Source organism: Zonotrichia leucophrys, chromosome 12 (genome assembly GCF_028769735.1).
Source record: "Zonotrichia leucophrys gambelii isolate GWCS_2022_RI chromosome 12, RI_Zleu_2.0, whole genome shotgun sequence".
Classification (NCBI taxonomy): Eukaryota; Metazoa; Chordata; class Aves; order Passeriformes; family Passerellidae; genus Zonotrichia; species Zonotrichia leucophrys.
This window is the reverse complement of record NC_088182.1, coordinates 16,485,820-16,505,521: the sequence shown is the minus strand read 5'-3', so window position 1 is coordinate 16,505,521 and position 19,702 is coordinate 16,485,820. Positions and strand designations below refer to the sequence as shown.

The window sequence follows — 19,702 nt, the reverse complement described above, 5'->3', positions numbered from 1 at the left end:
CACCTTCTCCCACAAACTATTCTGTAAAAGAGACCAAAGCTCCCTCCAAAGACAAGGAGCTTCCTTTCTCCACTTACAGCTGCTTTCTCCAAAGTTAAAAAATGCTCCATTTTCCATATTTTCCACATCTAGCCCCCCCTTTCTGCCTTTTCAGGTCCTGATCTGGGGTAACATCAATCTAAACCATTCACCTGATCATCAAAATTCTCCATTTCAAGAAGGGGTGCAAACAGCAAAGTTTAAAACAAAAGGAAGGAAGGATGGGAACAGAATGCTGAACTACAGAACAAACATTGCTTATGAAAACCTTGTCTCTTATACAGGGAATAAAACTGCAACACCAGCCCAGCTGTCCCCCTGCAAGGATTTCCTTTAACACTGAAAGGCCAATTAAAACATTGCTAAAGCAATAAGCACACTCATCAATTAATGCTGTCCTTAGATACAAACATTTCACTCTATGCAAGAGCCCAGTTTCACACTGTATCTTGTGCTGGCTTAGGAAATGTTTGTTGTCATCATGCTACCTTGATTAAAAATGTAACATCATTGTGAAAAAAAGAAATCTAGGTTATCTTGAAATAACTTTGAACTACATCTTTTTAATAAAAACTCAGAAACCAGCGTCAGCTGAGTTACTGAACACTGCTTTCATGTGACAAATTAATTCTATTACCTGACAGCTGCTTTCTAAAGGTGTCACCACCAAACCGAATTAAAGTCTCAGAAAGGGTGTGGAAGCCAAGGTTTGCTGGAGATATCAAAATCACTGCAGCTGCAGCAATAAAAAGGGTGCATTCATCAACTCCCCAGTTAAAAGGATATTGAAGGGAATGCTTAAGACACACTATACGTTGTAAGGGACTATAAGTTCTTTGTACAAATAACTAATGAAATCAAGACTTGCTAAGCATGAGGCCCTGCAATACAAATAACTCATGAACCCAAGCTTTGCTAAGCATGAAGCCCTGCAATACAAATAACTCATGAACCCAAGACTTGCTAAGCATCAAGCCCAGCAATAATGCATCAGGCTACCCTTTAATAAGCACCTCCTATAAGTAATCCCTAAATTGCCGAAAAAGCAATAAATCCGCACAGCACCCAGGCAGTAAATCACGCACATGAACGGGACGCTGTACACACAGAACACACGAGCTAACAACGCCCAAGGCCGCAGGGAGCCGCCAGCCCGGCCGGAGCCGCTCCCGCCGTGACAGCACCGGCACTGCCGGCCCGGGAGCCGCCGCTCTCCCGGGACACCCTGAAGGAGCCGCTCCCCGGCACGGCGCTGGAGCAGCCCTGCCCTGCCGTGTCGTGTCGGAGCCGCCCGCCCGGAGCTCAGCCCGGCCGTGCCGTGAGGGGCCGAGGCTGCGGCCGGGCCCCCCCGCTCACCTCCGTCCCGCCATGATGCAATCGCGCCCGGCGCAGCATGGCCGGAAGCGCAGCCAGCGCCACGGCCAATCAGCGCGCGGCTCTCTGCGGCCGCACAAAGAAGCTTTGTAAGGCGGCCGCCCATTGGGTGCGAGCTCTCCCTGGGCGGTGCGTCACGGCGGCGCGAGGCAGCTCGGGAAAATCCTGATTGGGCGGGACGGGGAGGGGGCGGAGCCTGGGGAAGAGGTCGGGCGGGGCAGGGGCGGGGCCGGCAGTTCCTCTCACGGCACGGGGGTGAAAGGAGCTCGGTCCGTGGTGGGGCAGGCGAGCCCAAACCCGGGCAGGAGTTGTGCTGGGCGTCCTGAGGACCCCGCCCGGCTCTGACCCACCGAGAGCAGGACGCTGGGCTTCCCCCAGTAACTAGATACCAAGAGTCTCTACCGAACCCCTCTGGGGAGCTCGACCTTACCTCCGTTAAATATCTCAAAATATCAATTCTTAAGGCTGTAGCTACAACAGAAGTCCCTCCTTTGCTGCTAAACAAATTTAAAAAAAAAATTGTAGATGGGTTCTCCCTTAAGAAACCTTAAGGGTTTGAAAAAATATTATTGCTGGCTGGCAACCACTGAGAAATTACAAAACATTTCATGATACATTAAAAAACATTTCCTCCGCTTTTCCAGTGCTGAAATCAGCTGTGAAAAGGCTCTGGAAAGGGAAAAATAGAAGTGAGGCAGGAAGGTGAGGGAAGGGGATTTCCCAGCCTGCACGCCTGAACCCTGCCCAGAACAGAGCCTGGGGAACGAAGGCCAGGTCAATAATGGCACAAATAGTTCAGCTGTAATGATTTCAAATTGCTCTAAAAATTTATTTACTTATAGAGATGTAGGTACTAATAAACGTTTCAATAAAAGCTTTAGGTTTTGATTTGCAGGACTGGGTACAGGATGAATGCACTGGTATGTGCAGGGCAGTGTCAGTGTGTGGATTAGAGATAATCCAGATGTGAAGGGAGGCACATTTAACTGGAATTCTCTCCTGCACAAAGTAGCACAAGGCTGCTTTCTACACACAATTTCCTACATCCCTCTAGAACAGCTAAAAGAAATGCAGACTCAATCTGCACCAAAATGAGAGAAACAGAAGAGAAAATGGGAACTGAGGCCAGACTGAGCTGGGCTGACCAGCCAGACAGGAGAGACTGGCTGCATGTGGTTGCCAGGGCAGAGTCCCCTGTACAAACACAGAGCTCTGGCATGTTCTGTATCCAGGAGAGAAGTTTGGAGTGGCAGAAGTTTATTCAAGCCACACTGCTGCCTAATACATCTGTGAAAAAGCCTGTGACAACTGGGGATGTGGATTCTACCCCATGATGTGGCATTTCTTTATAAACATCCTCAGAGGCTGCACATTTTAGACAGCTGCTGCTTGCTCCAGTGCCAAGCCCTTCCATTTTGGCCTTTACTTTGTAAAACACACAGGTGATAACACCAGCTGAGTTTAAATGGAACACCATATAATTCCTGAATGGAATTTGAAACAAACACTGCTTAGAAATACACACTGTAATGCAGTGAAACAGACAAACGTGGGCAATTTGGTTTGGGCAAGGTTGATTCCATGTTTAGCCCAAATCCAGACTTTTACCTTGTCTCCCTCAGTTTATTTGGTACTTCTTTGTCCTTCACTGTTAAATTGTAATAAAATGTTACCCGCATGGGAGTTGCTGCCCTTGTTCATGCACAGCTTTTACTTGGGAGCCTTTGGGCAACACTGAGCTTGTTTTCCATGAACAGATTGGGAGGGAGTGGGGAGGGGGGGAACGGGGATGTCACTGTCAGATTAGTTACGTACAGGGCAGAAAAACGCCACCCAAAACAGATTGGAAAATCAGGGGAAATTTGTGGTAGAGGGACCAAGGCCCAGCACAAGTAACTGGGACATTCCCCAAATTACAAGAATGAATGTCTCGGCTCTTGTTTTTCACTCTAGACTGATGAAAAAGCACCGATTCAGCCGGAGAGGTTAAAGGGAAGAAAAAAGAAAAAAAAAAAAAATGAAGCCTCAGGAGGGGACCTCCCTGGCGTGAAGCGGCTGAGGGGGAAGGCGCGGGCACCATTTTGTGGGACCCGCGGGAAGGTCACCGCTGCCCGGCGGTGGCGCCGGCCGCAGCCTGGAGCTGCAGAGGAAGAGCGGCCGCGGGCACTGGCACTGAGGGCCGCAGCTTCTCTAGCGCCCGGTGCCGGCCTCAGGCTGCCCCCCTTCTCCCTCCCCGCTGCTCCCGCGGCCATTTCACCGCCACCCCCCCACCCCACCCCAGCGCCCCTCACGGGCGGCATACGCTGTTTGCGTAGCGATTTGCGTGGCGCCGCTGCAAGGGCCGGGCGCCGTACGCGGTTTGCGTAGCGCTGCTGCAAGAGACGGGCGGCCAACGGTGCTTGCGCGGCGAACTGAGCGTAAACGGCCTTCGTGAATAAGAGATGAACAAAATTCGCCCGCAGCTCTGGGCCAAGCCAAAGCGCGCCCAAGGGGGAAGAGATCCCGGGATAACCCGGGATAACCCGGGATAACACGGGAGATACGAGCGTGCGGGCTGCGGTGCAACGGAGCCCCCGCACTCTCCGGGCGCGGAGGGCCAAGTTTGGCGGGGACAGGCCAGCTGAGGAGCGGCTGTGCCGCCCCGGCTCCCCCCGCGGCGCGGCGGCAGTTGGACTGCGCCGGAGGTGATAACTAGGGGCTGCGCGGGAGCGCGTCGGCAGTGGGCGCGGGGCGGCGGGCGGTGCGCGCGCTCCCTGTGCTGTCCCTGAGCCTCGGCGCCTTCCCCTCCCCTCCCCTCGCTCGCTTCGCTCCCGGGCCCTGCCCCGGCCCGCCGTGCCCGGCGCAGCGCTGACAGCCCGGCAGCGCCCGGCCGGGGAGTAGGCGAGACCATCTCCGAAGAGGCGGCTTGGAACCCGTCAAGCTGCCCCGCAGCCCGCAGCCGTTCAGCCAGGCTATGCGCTGCCAACGGGCTCCGCTCAAGAAAAAAACAGAGCGGATCGTGAAAAGGTAGAGGCGCCCGCAGAGGCCCCCGCAGGGCTCTTGGGAAGCGGCCGCTCAGCCCGGAGAGAAGCTGAGGACGCGCCGGAGAGGCGACGGCGCAGGAGCAGCGCGGCGGGGGCGTCCCGGCGGCTCGGAGCATGTGAGAGGCCGGGGGGCCGCGATGCTGCGACGCGCGGAGTTCATCGTGTGCCCGCCCTGGGAGCCCGCCCGCGGCGAGGGGGTGCCGGGGGGCGCCTCCCCGACGCCGCTGAAGGGCTGCGAGCCCCGGCGGGGCGGCAGCCGCTCCCGTTGGCCGCCCGGGCGGCGCGGCAGGGTCCCCGGCGGGGCGCGGAAGCTGCTGGGCAGCCGCACGCACAGCCACTTCCAGCACTACCAGCACCAGCAGCTGCAGCAGCAGCACTGCCGCGCCTTCCGCCGCTGCCACCGCCCGGCGCGGCCGCGGGTGCTGCTCTCCCTGCGGCCCGTCAATGTGCTGGGCAGGCGGGCGCCGGGCATGCGGGCGCCCCGCAACACCAACCAGTTCCTGATGCGGGAGAAGTACCAGCTCATGCACCTGCGCTCGGACTCGGTGGGCACGGAGAGCGGCGGGTCGGACTGCGAGATGGACCCGCTGGACATGGACTCGTACCTGGGGGTGCTGGAGAACGCCCGCGGCGCGCTGATGGAGTGCGCGGGGGAGCCCGGAGCCTCCGCCCGCTCCCCGCCCGCCCGGGCCGGGGCCGATGCGGCCGCGGGCTCCCCGCAGGAGGAGAGCCAGCAGTACTTCCCCTCGGAGGACGATGTGATCGAGAGCGAGCTCTTCATGGAGAGGGACTTCGACGAGTTCTGCAGCAGGATCGCCTGAGCCCCGGGCCGGGGGGGAACAGAGCCCCGCTGGCTTGGAGCCTTTCCGCCTCGGAGGGGGGGAGAGGTTTATTTATTTCTCAGCCATTCCTTTGCGTTTTTGTCAGGGGGGTCGGCTAATTTTACAAATGGGCGCGTGTAAACAGGGGGGAGCCCCCCTTGTAAATAAAGTGAACTTTTCTGAAGGCGACATCAAAGCGGATCGCGCTTTTTGGGTTTTGGGGGGGAGCGGGGACAGCCTGAGCCGCCGTTGGGGGCAGTGCAGAGACCGGGAGGGAGGGACGGGGCACGGGGGCGGTGACGGCCAAAGTCACGGCGGAAAAGTTTCACGCCTCCCTGGCACTCGCCCCGATTGTGGTTTACGACGGCAAAGTCGTTTAATTACCGCGGAGGGCGGCCCAGGAAGCGGCCCTTGACACACGGACACGGGGGGAGCGGCAGGACAGAGAGACAACAGCTCGAAACTCGGCAGCCCTGCCCGGCCCGGCCCGGTGCGGGCACAGCGGGAAGGGAAACACCAAAGCCACTGACCGGCCCTGCAGGTCTTTATTGACCCTCCCTCGCTGGGGGCACTTTGGCCGGAGCTTCCATGGCTGCCCGTGCTCCTGACAGCAGGTTTCTTTCTATTTTACCAACTACAGACATTTCACCAACAAATGTCTGGAAAGAGATTTAAAGGGCCACCAGCTGAAACAAGTGAGCCAGAGGCAGTCAGGGTTAAGTTTAAGTACCGTGCAGGGAGCAGATCTGATCAAAATTAAACTGACCAGTTCCCTGAGAAGGGAAAGAGGAGGCATCAGTTCCACTAGAAACGGTTAAAAATTACAGCAGGTAGCTGGAACATTCCTGGGAGTTGTTGCCAGAGGAGGAGAGAGGGACATTGTTTTTACAGGTCTGAAACAGGAGATGCGGGGCCATCCTTTCTCATGGTGCCTCCCTCGGCTCCCTGTCAGGACCTTGTGCTTTCCCCCGCTGCAGACACGCTGAAATCAGTGTGCCAGGAGGACAAACGGGAGATGAATTTGCAGATAAAAGTGTCCTTGCCCATGGCAGGGGGTTGGAACTGGATGATCTTTAGGGACCCTTCCAACCCAAACCATTCTGGGCTTCTGTGGGATGTTTCTTGCAATTACAGAGACAGGAGTTAACTGTTATCCTTCCAAAAGAAACTATTTTAAGACAAAATATTCAAAAATCGCAGTACCTCAGTTGTAATCCCATGGAAAGAAATGTCCAAAGACACAATTTTCTTCATTCTTCTTAAGAAACAAAGCTGCTGAACACATTAAGACCAACATCATTTGGAATTCGCCAAGTGGTCTATACACACAAACTTCAGTTTGTTTGATGCAGGGTTGCATTACAACTATGATTATTCTGGGAATTTCACTCCATGGGAACTTACAGGAGAGGCACAGGGGGAAATAAACCTAAGTTTGCATCAGTTTGGTCATCAGCAAGTTTGTATTTTATTAATGAATCCAGATCTGCACTAACATGTTAAATTAATGGCTTGGATGCATGTTTCCTTTTTTTTTTTTCCTGACTCGTGATTTGAACAAGTATGACAAAAACTCCCTTAGGAACACTTACTTGGAGCTTGGCCTTCATGCTGCTGCTGAATTTGCATCATAATATGGATGTGTTTGGACACAAGCAAAGCAAAGCAGCAGTGTAAATTAATAAAAGAGCACAGGGCCATAATTACAGGTCACACAGAGCCTGACAGAATTACAGAGGTTTTCCACTGGGGAAGGTTCTCTCCAGCAGACAGACTTGCCATGAATGATCCATTCCTGTTAAAGCACCAGCCCTGCTCCCCTCCCAGAGGGAATTCTCTTACAGACCTTTCCCTGGTGTGTTACTTGTGTTACTCAGATCTGGCTTAATTGTCTTTTTTTTTTTTCCCCTGTTTCCTTCCCTTCTCACTTGAATTAGGAATTTCCTGAGTGTTTGGAAAGTGTCTGCCTTGCAATAGCTGTTGACACAACACCTTCCTACTAGATTTGAAAATACTTAACAAGGCTGAACTTCAAAATACAACCAAGTTCCTCAACATCAAGGCTGGGAAAAGAAACCAAAAGCTGTTGCTCCAGAAGATCACCCATCAACCCAGTGGCCAACAAACTTGCTCAACTCAAACCTTACAAAAACAAGTTTTATAAATTCCTAGGTTTTCCCTTTATATAGACACACATCTCATACAAATGAGCTTTACACATTTAAGCAAATGGGATGACCAGAACCTTATATATCAAGTCTTCACATTGGTGATTTTTCATCCAGCTGGAAGTCACTTATAAATAAATACAAACGACTGGGAAGTCCAAGGCAAACAGAAGAAAAATTAAGGCCTTTGTTACGACACAAAGGATTCTGTTGTAACCTGTGTAAGGGGTTTTTATGGCACAGTCTGGGACTTAGGATTTTGTAAACCTTCCTGGAGAAAAGAAGGGTTTGGTAATGTTCTGAAGGAGGCAGCAGCATTTATTATTCATTATTGCTATTTCAGCACACTGTGAGCAGGTGCATTAGCAGTTGGTGGGGCTGTTTGAAGCCTCCAGCATGGCAGAAATGCTGATTTTTGCTGAGGAACAGTGATGCTACACAGCTCTGAAAGGTTTTCAGCCACATTCCTGGAAGAAAAGTAACCATGAGTGGAAGAAAATGATCAGCCTGTCACCCCTCATTTCCAATTGTGCATTTGTCATGGATCTGAGGATGTTCAATTCAACATGGGGTGACAAAAATAATTTTTTGAACTGTTTGCTGTAAAAGCAGTGACCATTTTGCTGTTATATGTTCCAAGTACATTCAAATGTCTCTGGTTAATTTTTCTTCACTCTTGTATTCTTTTCAAGGCAAAAACTGATGGCTAATAAAATTTCACAGTAGGTGTAAATTATTTTAGCTGGATGAGGACAGCCTTTTTCACCATGCAGGAAAAAAAAAAAAGAAAAACTTCAATCAAACTGGGTGCAGCTCACCACCCCTCCTGGCTGTAGAGCTGCTACATCAGCCAGCCACAACAGGCCATTTTTAGTTTGGAAACAAGAAAAATAAAGTATCACATGAAGAGAAGCTTCTATCTCCTCTTCAACAAACACTTTTGCATTTCATATTATCTTTAATGTTAATGATCCCTCTATCCTGAAATTTCATAGTGAAGAAAGATCAAGTATTTTATGCAATTCAGAATAAGGAAAGGAGTTCAGGATAAAATTTTGATTTATGTGCCACTCCTCCCCGTGTTTCTTCAGGAAAAGAAACCCAAATTGTAACAGCAACAGATTGAAATTGAAATAAATAAACACCCTGTGTAGCTGTTATTCCCAGCCAGTTAAAGGTCTTTTCCAGATGATTAATCCTTTATTTAATAGCAACAATTTAATCAAAAGTTGATTGGAAATAATGAAAATTCCAAGCTCCAGAATAACTCCTTTCAATACAACCAGCAACTTCTGCCAAGGAAAAAAAGAGCCCGAGCACTTCTTCAGGGTGAGGAGACTGAAGGAGGGAAGTGCTACCGGAGCTCTGTCCCACCAACATCCCCAGAGCCCACCCAGCTGGACACTGAGCCACTGAGCTTTGCTTCACTGTGTCCAAGCCCCAGAACATCAAGGAGTTGTGGATTTCCTTCCATCAAGGAAATGTGCTCACTTTGCTGTTTCCAGGGCTCTTGCAAGGGTTAAGTCAGGGGTAAGAAATGTGTCAGACCCTCATCTGTGATGGTGTTCGCAGGGTCCCAGGATGAGGGAAGAGAGGAAAATGTTGACTCCATGTTTCAGAAGGCTTGATTTATTATTTTATGATATATATTATATTAAAACTATACTAAAAGAAGAAAGGATTTAATCAGAAGGCTGGCTAAGAGTAGAAAAAGAGTGATAACAAAGGCTTGTGACTGACTGAGACAGTCTGGACAGCAGGACTGTGATTGGCCATTAATTAGAAACGACCACATGAGACCAATCACAGATGCACCTGTTGCATTCCATGGCAGCAGATAATCATTGTTTGCATTTTGTTCCTGAGGCCTTTTCTCAGGAGAAAAAACCCTAAGGAAAGGATTTTCATAAAACATGTCTGTGACACTGACCAGTGAGTCAGGGCAGCAGTGCTGCTGCTGCCGCCAGGAGCAGGGCACAGCGGAGTTTCCTCCTGGCTGCTACCACAGACACTTGTCCAGGCCAGCATTTCCCAGTTATGGTGCTCCACTCCTTTTCCCTCCACAAATGAACTCTGTCATGCAGTTGCTGTCCTTGCCAGCCCCAAAGCAGGAATGCTGCAGGCACAGTGTGCTGCTCCAGCCCCAGGCCAGCTCCCCGCCTCGGGCCATCTGCAGCCAGGTGTGCCCCACAGAGAACATCCTCTGCCTCCCGTGTTTGCACAGCTTGCTGCCACAGGATCCTCAGCACGGCTCTGCATGGAGCAGGGCTGTGAGCTGAGCTCGTTCAGCAGGTCAGTGAAAGGTTCTGCTGTTCCCCTGCCAGCGCAGTGAACCCATCCCTGTCACCCCGCAGTGCCCGCCCTTGCCCCTGGAATCTGTCAGGGCCGCAGGGAGATGGATGAGCCCTCCCCAGCTATGTGGCACCTACTTGAAGTCTCACTGTGTTTACTGCAGGTCAAATGCCCAGCAGTCTTTCTGCACAGCAAAACCAACCAAACCATGCTCCCCATCAGCTGTGTCCTCAGCACATTTCTGTTTCCTGTGACACCTCACTCCCTCAAAGCAAGGAGACTTTGAGATCCTTTGGGAACAAGCTCCTCCATGTGAAAAAATGCGTATTTTATGATTGGCTTTTGGCAAATATTAAAGTGAATATTATATGTGTTGTCTTAGAAAATAATGCTGAATTAATTCTCTTAAGTAGTGTGGTAAATATAGTTTTAGGTTATAAAAATGTTAAAATAGAAACTATGCTATGTAGGATATTTTTTTAAAGAAAGGACTTGCAGTGAGATAACAGCCACAGGACACCTGAATCTTTCAGAGAAAAAGAATTTATTGCTCCCTCATCAGAAGAAACAAACTTCTTCCTGCCTCGAGGGCACTGTTAGGATTAAAAGGAAGAAGCTGACACTGACCAGACAGAATCCTGTGTATGAATATGCAACAGGCTGTTGTTTTTAAGGGTTAATCCTCTGTTAACGTGTGTCCTTTTTCGGGCTTATTTTGCTCAGAAAAGGTACCCGGTATCCGTAACTCTTAATTTCTATTGTCTCATATTGTCCAATTCAGATTGTCCAAATTATCATTTCTCTAATTGTATTACTATTTTTATAACCATTTTATTACTATTAAACTTTTGAAATTAAAAAAATAAAACAAAAAACAACAAACAAGTGATTGGCGTTTTTTACACCAAGTTCACCCTGGATTTCCCCACACACTGACTCCACCAGGCTTGTGCAATGCCTCCAGAGCTCTTGTATTAGATCTGCTGAACAGCCAGTCTTTATCTCATCTCACCGAGGGTTTTATAACCTCTCCTGCATTCCAGGCTGTCTCTTCTCTGACCTGAAGGTTTCTGCAATAATCATCTCTTTCTCACACTGGTCAGCCCTGGGATCCACACAGAATTGTTGCATCTCCTCTTGCAGCCTCTCTCATCAGTTTCTCTCAGAGTCACCGACGCTATCTAAGCATTCATTATCTACAAATGCAATCTTTGTGGTTTGGCTTGTAAAAGTACAGGTGACTTGTACCTGAAAATGTCTTGCTCCTAGGAAGGTCATCTTTTATAACTGAGATCACTTCGTTCCAACCAAAAATTACTTGGTTGGTAAATTAGTTTTACCTGCCTAGTTTTAACTGATCTATGGATCAATTGCAATAAATAAATGTTCCCTTTTTTTTTTAACTGTCTCCAAAAAATGCAACTAAATGCAATTGTAAATAGAGAGACTTTTTGTTCAGTATTGGGAAGGAAGGAATATTTCAAGTATTGCATGCTTTCTAGGTGGAAAACTTCTTGTGGTTAACTGAATGTAGGTGCTCAGTTGGATTTACCATCTTCTGTGTAACAGCATAAAAATGGATCCAGCAGTTTGTAAACAAGCAAAAAGTACTTGCTTCCAAATGGGAAAAAATACAGGAAGGAAAATAAGATTACAACTCTCAGGTACTCCTTATCAATACCCAATGTAGACAGAAACCCATTTATAAAGATTTGAGAAGGCAGAGGGGGAATGGGGAAGGGAAGGCAACGCTTCCCTGTCACACTACAGTCCTGGAGTCACATCACCCCAGGCTCAGCTGTGGAAGAAATGCAGTGCTGAGCAGAGTTCCAGCTAAAACCCACCCCTGGAAACAGCAGCCTCTGAGGGCAGCTTTCCAGCAGGCTCGTGCCTGGTTGTTGACTGAATTATTTTCAATGTTTTTATCACAAATGTTTCTGCATCACCAGTTCATCCCTCTCTGAAAACTGATGGAGAGGAGGAGCTTTAACTGAGAGGAAAATCTGGGGCTTTCTTTTGTGGGTTCTTTGATGCACAGGTTGGGCTCATACTGCATTCTTTAATGCAGCACCAGGCTGTGTATTTCCCTGTACAGAAAAATGACTGATGTGTCCTGCCTTTGAGATCTCTACACTTGGCTCCATAAATTATTATAAGGGACAGATGAAAAGACAGCAGCATGAACCCTAAGAGACAAAGCTAGGAAAGAAAAATAATCAATAATACATATTTCAAAACATCTGCACAAGTGTTATTATCCTGTAGCTTGTGGTAAAGTACTTCCAGTGTTCAGCTTTAGAGCACACACAGGAAGGTGCCATCCCTTCTGAAACCTGCTTTTTCCATGGATTATTCCATTATTTAGTCCTGATCCATCTACACCAGCACTCAGCACCAGAGCAGCTGCATGAGCACAGGGACACCACACACAGGAGTAAAGAAACATTCAGAGTGGGTCTCACAAATACCAAGGAAATGTTGGATTAAAAGAGATTCTTTTATACTGCTGATATTAGTTTTCCTGCATCCCTATTTCATTGACACATTATGAGAAAAGACAAATCATACTTCCAGAACTGCTTCAATCCATTTTGCAGATAAGAAAAGCCCAGTTGCACATTTCAGACCATCAAGAAATTCTCTCTGTGCAGAAGAGAACACATTTTTCTCCCTTCTGTAACCAATTACTACAAAATCCAGCAAGTATCAGATATCTACCTAAGAACATCTACATGAGAGAGCAGGGTAAAGCTACCAGAACATCAGACAGCCTCACACAGAGGTTTGATGTTTCCCATTTTTGTTCAGAAGAGGAGAAGTGAGTCAGGCACACTTGAGTCTGGTTTGCCTTTGGATCTCAGACATGTACTATTTAATTATCATTAAAGTCATGCAAGCATGAAAGAATCCATAAGCATGCATGGATTATTTCTTTGCTAACACTTGCATGAGGAAAGTTGGTCCTAAAAGGCTTGGAACAGTAAAGCCAGATAATTTATTCTACCTTTGCCATTCACACAATGCAAGTGTTGCTGTGTTCTGATCCCTTTATAGGCCAGAATTCAGCATATCAATCAAAATCCTATTAATTACAAAAAAAAAAAAAAAAATCTGAGTTGGACACTAACAAAATAAGAAGACTTCCTTTTAGTACTGATTTTACTCATTGATTATTGGGGGGTACACTTGATTATTGATTATTTTGGGGTGCACGTGAAGAGGAAGCTTAGAAGTAAATTACCCCATTTTCAGGGCTCTCTTGAGGGATAACTGCCCAAATGTGTGCCATTGTAGGGGTACAAATCCAGCCTTAGAAAGCTGAAGCAAGCCTTCTCATAGTGATCAGAAGGGATTCCTCACATCTCTGATTTCTGGAAATCTCTTGTGTTCACATTACTCCATTTGCTTTAGCATCCTCCTGCTCCAGCCTTCTCCTTCCCCTTCTGTTCCTAAAGTCCCCATTTCTCCCCTTTCCTTCAGATCTCTCCTTGTCTTGTCCTCCTTACAGTTGCTACACACTAAACCCTTCTCTCAGTGGGACTGTAAGAGAGGGTGATCATCGGAGCAAGAAACAGCTTCCCCTTCGCACTGTTTGGGTGTGAGGACCAAAACCAATCACAAGGCAGCCAAGTTTAAGCTAGAAACACATCGCTGGTGAGAGCAGGGCTCCTTCCAGCTGCTGTCTGCACACATCTGCTGCCTACCATTTGTCCCCTCACATCCCCCAAGGTGCACATTGTTATGCTAAATGTTCCCATTCCTTTATGGATCTGCCATCACAAACGTGGCTCATCCCTGATGCAATCTGTCCCACCTCTCTTCCTGGGCTCTGTGTGTACACTGCTTTCTCTGAATTAGTCTAAATTTAAGCCTCCACTCTGTTCTGCTGTTTTGGGATTTAACCCACCTGATATTTCATAGAGGAAACACAAAAAAACACTTGACAACTACCAAAACCATGGAACTATTCTAAAGCTGCTTCAGTATCCCCCATTTTCCCTCAGTTCCTTGGGCCACAGAAGCTTCAGCAGTGCTGCAGCACAACCCTGTGCAAGGCAGGGCTGCCCTGGTGCCAGGGCAGCCTCACTGGAGCTGGTTCAGCTCTGCCAGAGCCCGGCAGAGCAGCAGGAGCTGTGTCTGCACTTGCCAGGACAGAGCCCTGTGCTCCTGCAGCTCTGCAGAGCCCTCTGGAATCCTCTGGGGTTTGGGATGGCTCTGACAGGAGGTGAGACCTTGTCCCTGTGTCTGTCGGCCACAGCCTGTGGAACAAACTCCACTGCAGAGCTCTGCTTGGTCAAAGAATATACAACCAACTTCTGCTAGACTATTGTTTTTTCTCATCTTAGAAATAAATCCATATTTCATTACATTCCCAAGCCCTCAGGTTCTACTTCAACATATTTTGTATTGTCCTACATTAAAAAAATATAAAAACTAACAAAGAGCTTAATTGTGCAATAGTATAGCAAGAAAGGAAAAAAGTTAGAAAAAAACTTCTGCTAGACTTTCTTTTTCTCTTTTTAGAAATAAATCCATACTTTCATTACATTCCCAAGCCCTCATGTTCTACTTCAACATATCTTGTATTGCTCTCACATTCAGGAAATACAAGAACTAACAAAAATAAGAGCTGAATTGTGCAGTAGTATAGCAGAAAAGGAAAAAAATTAGAGGTTTACATTTAAGCACTTTCAGCTTTTCTGAGAAACTTTTTTAAACCAAAATCCTTGTACAAATGAGTTTCTTCCTTGATTATGATTCCTCTGAATATTATATGTGTTGTGTTAGAAAGTAATGCTTTAAAATTAATGCATTAATTTTCTTAGGTAGTGTGTTAAATATAGTTTTGGGTTATAAAAAAATGTTAAAATAGAAACGATGCTATGCAGGATATTTTTTTTAAAGAAAGGACTCGCAGGGAGATAGCAGCCACCGGACACCTGAATCTTTCAGAGAAAAAGAATTTATTGCTCCGTTATCAGAAGAAACGAACTTCTTCCCGCCTCGAAGGCGCTGTCAGGATTCAGAGGAAGAAGTTGACACTGAGCAGACAGAATCCTGTGTTTGAATGGAATTTATGCATCATGTATGAGGTGTATGAATATGCAACAGGTTACTGCTTTTAAGGGTTAATCATCTGTTAACGTGTGTGTCCTTTTTCGCGCTCAGAAAAAGGTACCCAGACTGTCTGTAACTCTTTGTCTCTATTGTCTCATATTGTCCTATTCCAAATTGTCCAAATTATTTTTACTCTAATTGTATTACTATTTTATAACCATTTTATTACTATTAAACTTTTAAAAATTTAAAAACAAGTGATTGGCATTTTTCACAAGCACAACCTCTCATTTTAGAAGGTGGCTTGCATGGGACCTGCCCACACTCCTGAGAGCTGCTTTCTGTGTGCTGGGCTGGTGTTCCCTGAGCCCTGGATGTTGTTTTGGAGTTTTAGACACTGAAGGGAGATGGCACAGACCGAGCTGAGGATGGGAAGGGGGATCTGTCCCTTCTCTCTCCTTGCCCTCCTTGCTGAGCACATCCTCCAGCCCTGCTGGGAAAAGGGGGAAAATATCCACAGTGCCTTAACTTATGTTAAAATACGGCTTTAAAATCTAGCTAAGCACGAGCAAGAAACAGTTAAGCTCACAGAGAAAAAAAAAAAAAAAAAAAAAAAAAAAAAAAAAAAAAAAAAAAAAAAAAAGTTGGCTTCTGATCAGAAGGAGGAGCTTGGCTTTCAGTGATTTTGAATGAGAAGTAAATCCAGGCTATGGTGAGGCTTCCTGCCCGAGCCTGGCTGCCTCAGGGTGCCCTCAGCAGCCCCAGGGTGGCTCCTGGCACCTCTCTTTAATGTCCAGCACCCCTCTTTAGTATCCAGCACCCCTCTTTAACAGCCAGCACCCCTCTTTAGTATCCAGCACCCTTCATTTCCATGGCCAGCGGACACAGCAAGTCCCCCCAGCAATCCTCACTGCCCCAGGCCTGAGAGGAACATTTTCAAGCCATTAAGGCTTTGATCACTAATTTATTTGAGTTGTGTAAATTGTGAGGGGATTGTCTGTGCTGTAAGAGGGGCCGGGGAGCCTGCACAGATATAGTTTTGGGTTATAAAAAAAATAACCACCGTGCCAAAGCTCCCAGGATGGCATTCTGTGGGACACAGAGGGAGCACACGTTTTGGAAGAGTCCAACAGGTGCCAAAGGGCCTCTGCAGAGGGACCATTGCAGATTTGTGGAACCACTGAGGCTGGAAAACACCTCTGAGGTCAGGTTGAGCCATTTAAGCCCTGCAGACGTGTCCCCAGTGGAGCTCAGCTGCAGATGTGGGGTCAGGAGCCTTGATATGGGGCAGGGCAGCACCAGGGGTAGCAAAGGCTGCTCTGGCTGCTCCAGGGGAACTGAGATCCATGGGGATTCCTGTCTCACACACAGAATGCAGCAGAGCTCAGTGCCATACCCCGTTTCATCTCCTGCCTCGCTGCCTGTGCCCTCACACCGCTGTGACCAGATCTGTTAATGTTTGAGGGTGTTTTTTCTAGAAATAACTCCTGTTGCTGCTGAGCAGTGTTACCCTTTGAACTCCTGCCCTCACCCTCTCCTCCCTCAGTAACTCTGTGTTTTTCACTCTCACATCTTCATTCCCTTTTCCCTTTTTTGATTTTTCAGTCATTAGCCCCTGCACTGGGTCGATCTTTTGGTTTTGGTTTATTTTTCATTTTTTTTTCCCCTACTGTGATTTTGTGAGGACAGGAAAGCCAATGCATGAGAGGTTTACAATACAAATGGCTAAACAACCTGAACCTGATTTTTTGCCTCTGATTTAGTGGTGAAAAAGGGAAGGCAGGACAGACTCAGTAGGGCCAGAAGGAGGATGCTCATCTGCTGAGATACAACAGAGGAAAGTCACACTTACTGAGACCTGAGCTCTTTAACCTTCCTGAGGTACTGAGAAATGCTCCCCAGCACTAACTTTCTATTGCCTGTTTATTTCTCACATTGTGGCCATTATTTTGACTGCCCCATTATTCAATAATCCACAGTTCCTCTCCTTGCATTAGCCTGGATTCTGCTTTGAAAAAATACTTTTGGATATCAGAAAAAAATGGCGTGGGAAAAAAGGGTTAAAATTTAGGCAGAGCAAATGTTTAAAAGCTTCAGGAAGCATTTCCTTTCTAGTGAAAGAAAAAAAAAGACACAAAAAAAAGAAGAGATTTCTGCTTGTTTCTCTGGCTTAAGGTTTATTTTCTACTTCTCCCAGTTTTCCAGGATTCCAATAGCTCTAGAGGGTTCAGTAATAGAGTTTTGTACAGGTCTGTCTTAGGTGCACAGAAAGTCCATTTTGACCTTCCAGTACCTGCAAGGACCCCACAAGAAAGATGGAAAGAAACTTTTTCCAGGGGCCTGGAGAGACAGAGCAAGGGGGAATGGTTTCAGGCTGACAGAAGGTCAGGGTGAGGGTGGGCAGGCCCTGGCACAGGTTCCCGGAGCAGCTGTGGCTGCCCCTGCATCCCTGGCAGTGCCCAAGGCCAGGCTGGGCAGGGCTGGGAGCACCCTGGGATGGTGGAAGGTGTCCCTGCCATGGCAGGGGGTGGGAATGAGCTGGTACTTTTATGGCATTTTTACAGGCGCCAGAGCTGCTGCACAGCTGTCCCTGACGCAGGTGAGGGCGTTCCTGCAGGGAAGGGCTGCACGTGTGGCACTCCTGCTCCAGGGTGGGCACTGCCAGCTCCTGCCAGAGGCACCAGCCTGCTGCTCCTGCCCCACACAGCTCCTCTGCTCCCCCTCCTGCAAATTCACTTCTGTGCACGTGATCTGTTCAAATACCTCTGCACTCAACAATTATAAAAAGTTCAATTTTAACTCAAACCTGTAAGAATAATTCAAAAGTAACAATGAATTAACCTGATCAAGTTTGCAAGCATATATTTTCCCTCATTTTTCAAGGTTTGTTGTAATTATCCATCAGGAATCAGACAGAACAAGAGGACACAGTCTCAAGCTGTGCCAAGGGAGATACAGGCTAGAATTAAGGAGGAAGTATTTTACAGAAAGAGTGGTCAAATACTGGAATCATCTACCCAGGGAAGTGGTAGAGTCACCATCCCTCGAAGAGTTTAAAAAAAGACTGGATGTGGCACTTGGTGCCATGATCTAGTCAAGGTGTTAGAACATGGGTTGGACTCGATGATCTTAAAGGTCTCTTCCAACCTAGAAATTCTGTGATTCTGTGAATGAATGTGCTCCAGAGAGTTTAAAAATATTGGAAATTCAGGGCTGCAGGACAAAAGGGTTGTGCTCAGAAAGCAGCAGAAGAAAGATTTTGTCATTAATGCTACAAGTGATTAGGTAACAAGTGGCATCAAATTCAGTGTATTGTAAAAAATCAGAATCCCATATTCCAGGTGTTCTGGACATGACAGCAAAGTATGGAGTATTCAGAGACTGAGAGTCAGTTGTTTCCATCTGTGCACCTGTGTTCAAACATTGGGTCTGCAGTAAAAGTCATAAAAATCTCCCCTGAGTGTCTCTGTCTTCACTAAGGAGGAGATGTGCATGTCTGAGCATAGCCCCAGGAATCCAGAATTAATGAATATTTTATAGTCACATTCTAAGGACACGCACATAAATAAGAGGCTGGCCTAACTGATATTCATTCAGAGCTGCTGCCATAATAGGAAACCAAGTTAATGAAAACCATCAGCAACTACAGCTAACAGGAGAAGGGGAACAGATAAATACGAAATGTACACAACTGTTACTGCAGACTTTCACTGGGACAAAGAGAAGCACTACTTTTCCAGCCTAAAACATTCTGATGTGGATTAATTTACCCATCACTAAAAATCAAATTAATTTGCTCAGCTGTTAGTAGTTTGATCAAAATGTTAACAGAACCCTGTTAACAGATCAATTCAAGAGGGCCCTGTAGCTCCCTGGTAGAGAAACAAAAGCCAGAATTCCAGCTTGGTTAGAAACTGGAGTTTTGTGAGACAATTTATATTACCAGTGTTGCCTCAGATGGTATTTGTGACCCTTAAACATCTCCCTTAACCTACTCAGGCCCCAGCTGGAAGGAATGGAGGAGGTTATTTCTGAGGAAGTGACACTTGTTCCAACCTGGGATCTCTGAATGATATTTGTGAAAGGCTTTTTTTTTTTAATAGGTTTGGATTAAAGCTATTCTCACTTTTTAGTCCATTCCAATGCACCTATGAAACAAGTTTGAAAAATGCACTCAGAATTACAGTGCAGTAATTTGTGACAGCTAAAAAAGATTCTCAGGTGACAAAATAAGGAGGAAATAGGGAAAACACAAGTTCCCTGCTGGAGGACTATTTCTAAGATATTTTCCCTCACTGATCATGGCACAGACCTTGCCACTGCAGAGCAGGAACCTGCCTCCTAGAACAGCCACTATAAATATGACATCACATTAATTAACCTTTCTTTAATTCCTCTGCATGAGTGACATTACAGTGGAAAGTCTAAGATAATGTGCTCATTAACTTTTCCATTCTTTGAAGCAGTAAACTGAAACGCTCAAGCAGAAGTACTTGAAACAAGCTCTACTTATCTCATTTTTTCCTGGATTATCTGCTCAGCATAAGAGACAGCTTGTTTCTCATGCATGAAGCAGCAATTCCATAGCAAATACCAACCTGAAACGTTCTCTCCTGTACCTGTTCCACCCTGAAGTGGCTCATTCTCTCACAGGGGGCTTTTGAGCAGACAGAGGAGCTGCAGCCATGACAAAGTGACAATAATGAGACCAGACACTTTAAAACCTTGATATTGTTTCTGCCTCGTACCCAAGCTGACACCCCACTGAGATCCTTCCACATTTGCCTCCCTTTGTGGTGCTGCAAAAGGCACAGCTCATCAGAAACAGCAACATTAATGAGATTTCTATTGGGATTGCAATACATTTTTCTATTGGGACCATTTGGACACTACTATTTGCCTAATTATTCCTCTCCTAATTAATTCT

At 47.0% G+C, this 19,702-nt stretch overlaps 1 protein-coding gene across 3 annotated transcripts in view; it reads right to left on the bottom strand.

Moving 5' to 3' along the window:
• The window catches only part of IARS1 (isoleucyl-tRNA synthetase 1), a 96,409-nt gene extending 94,939 nt beyond the window's left edge, over positions 1-1,470 (bottom strand). For 2 of the 3 annotated variants that reach the window (XM_064723822.1, XM_064723820.1), the window contains exon 1: positions 1,396-1,470. The gene's annotated coding sequence lies outside the window, so the exon portion shown is untranslated. Of the gene's footprint in view, positions 1-1,124; positions 1,263-1,395 lie in introns of those variants that run through there. The other variant, XM_064723821.1, reaches the window with a different exon arrangement.
• Positions 1,471-19,702: the final 18,232 nt, after the last annotated feature.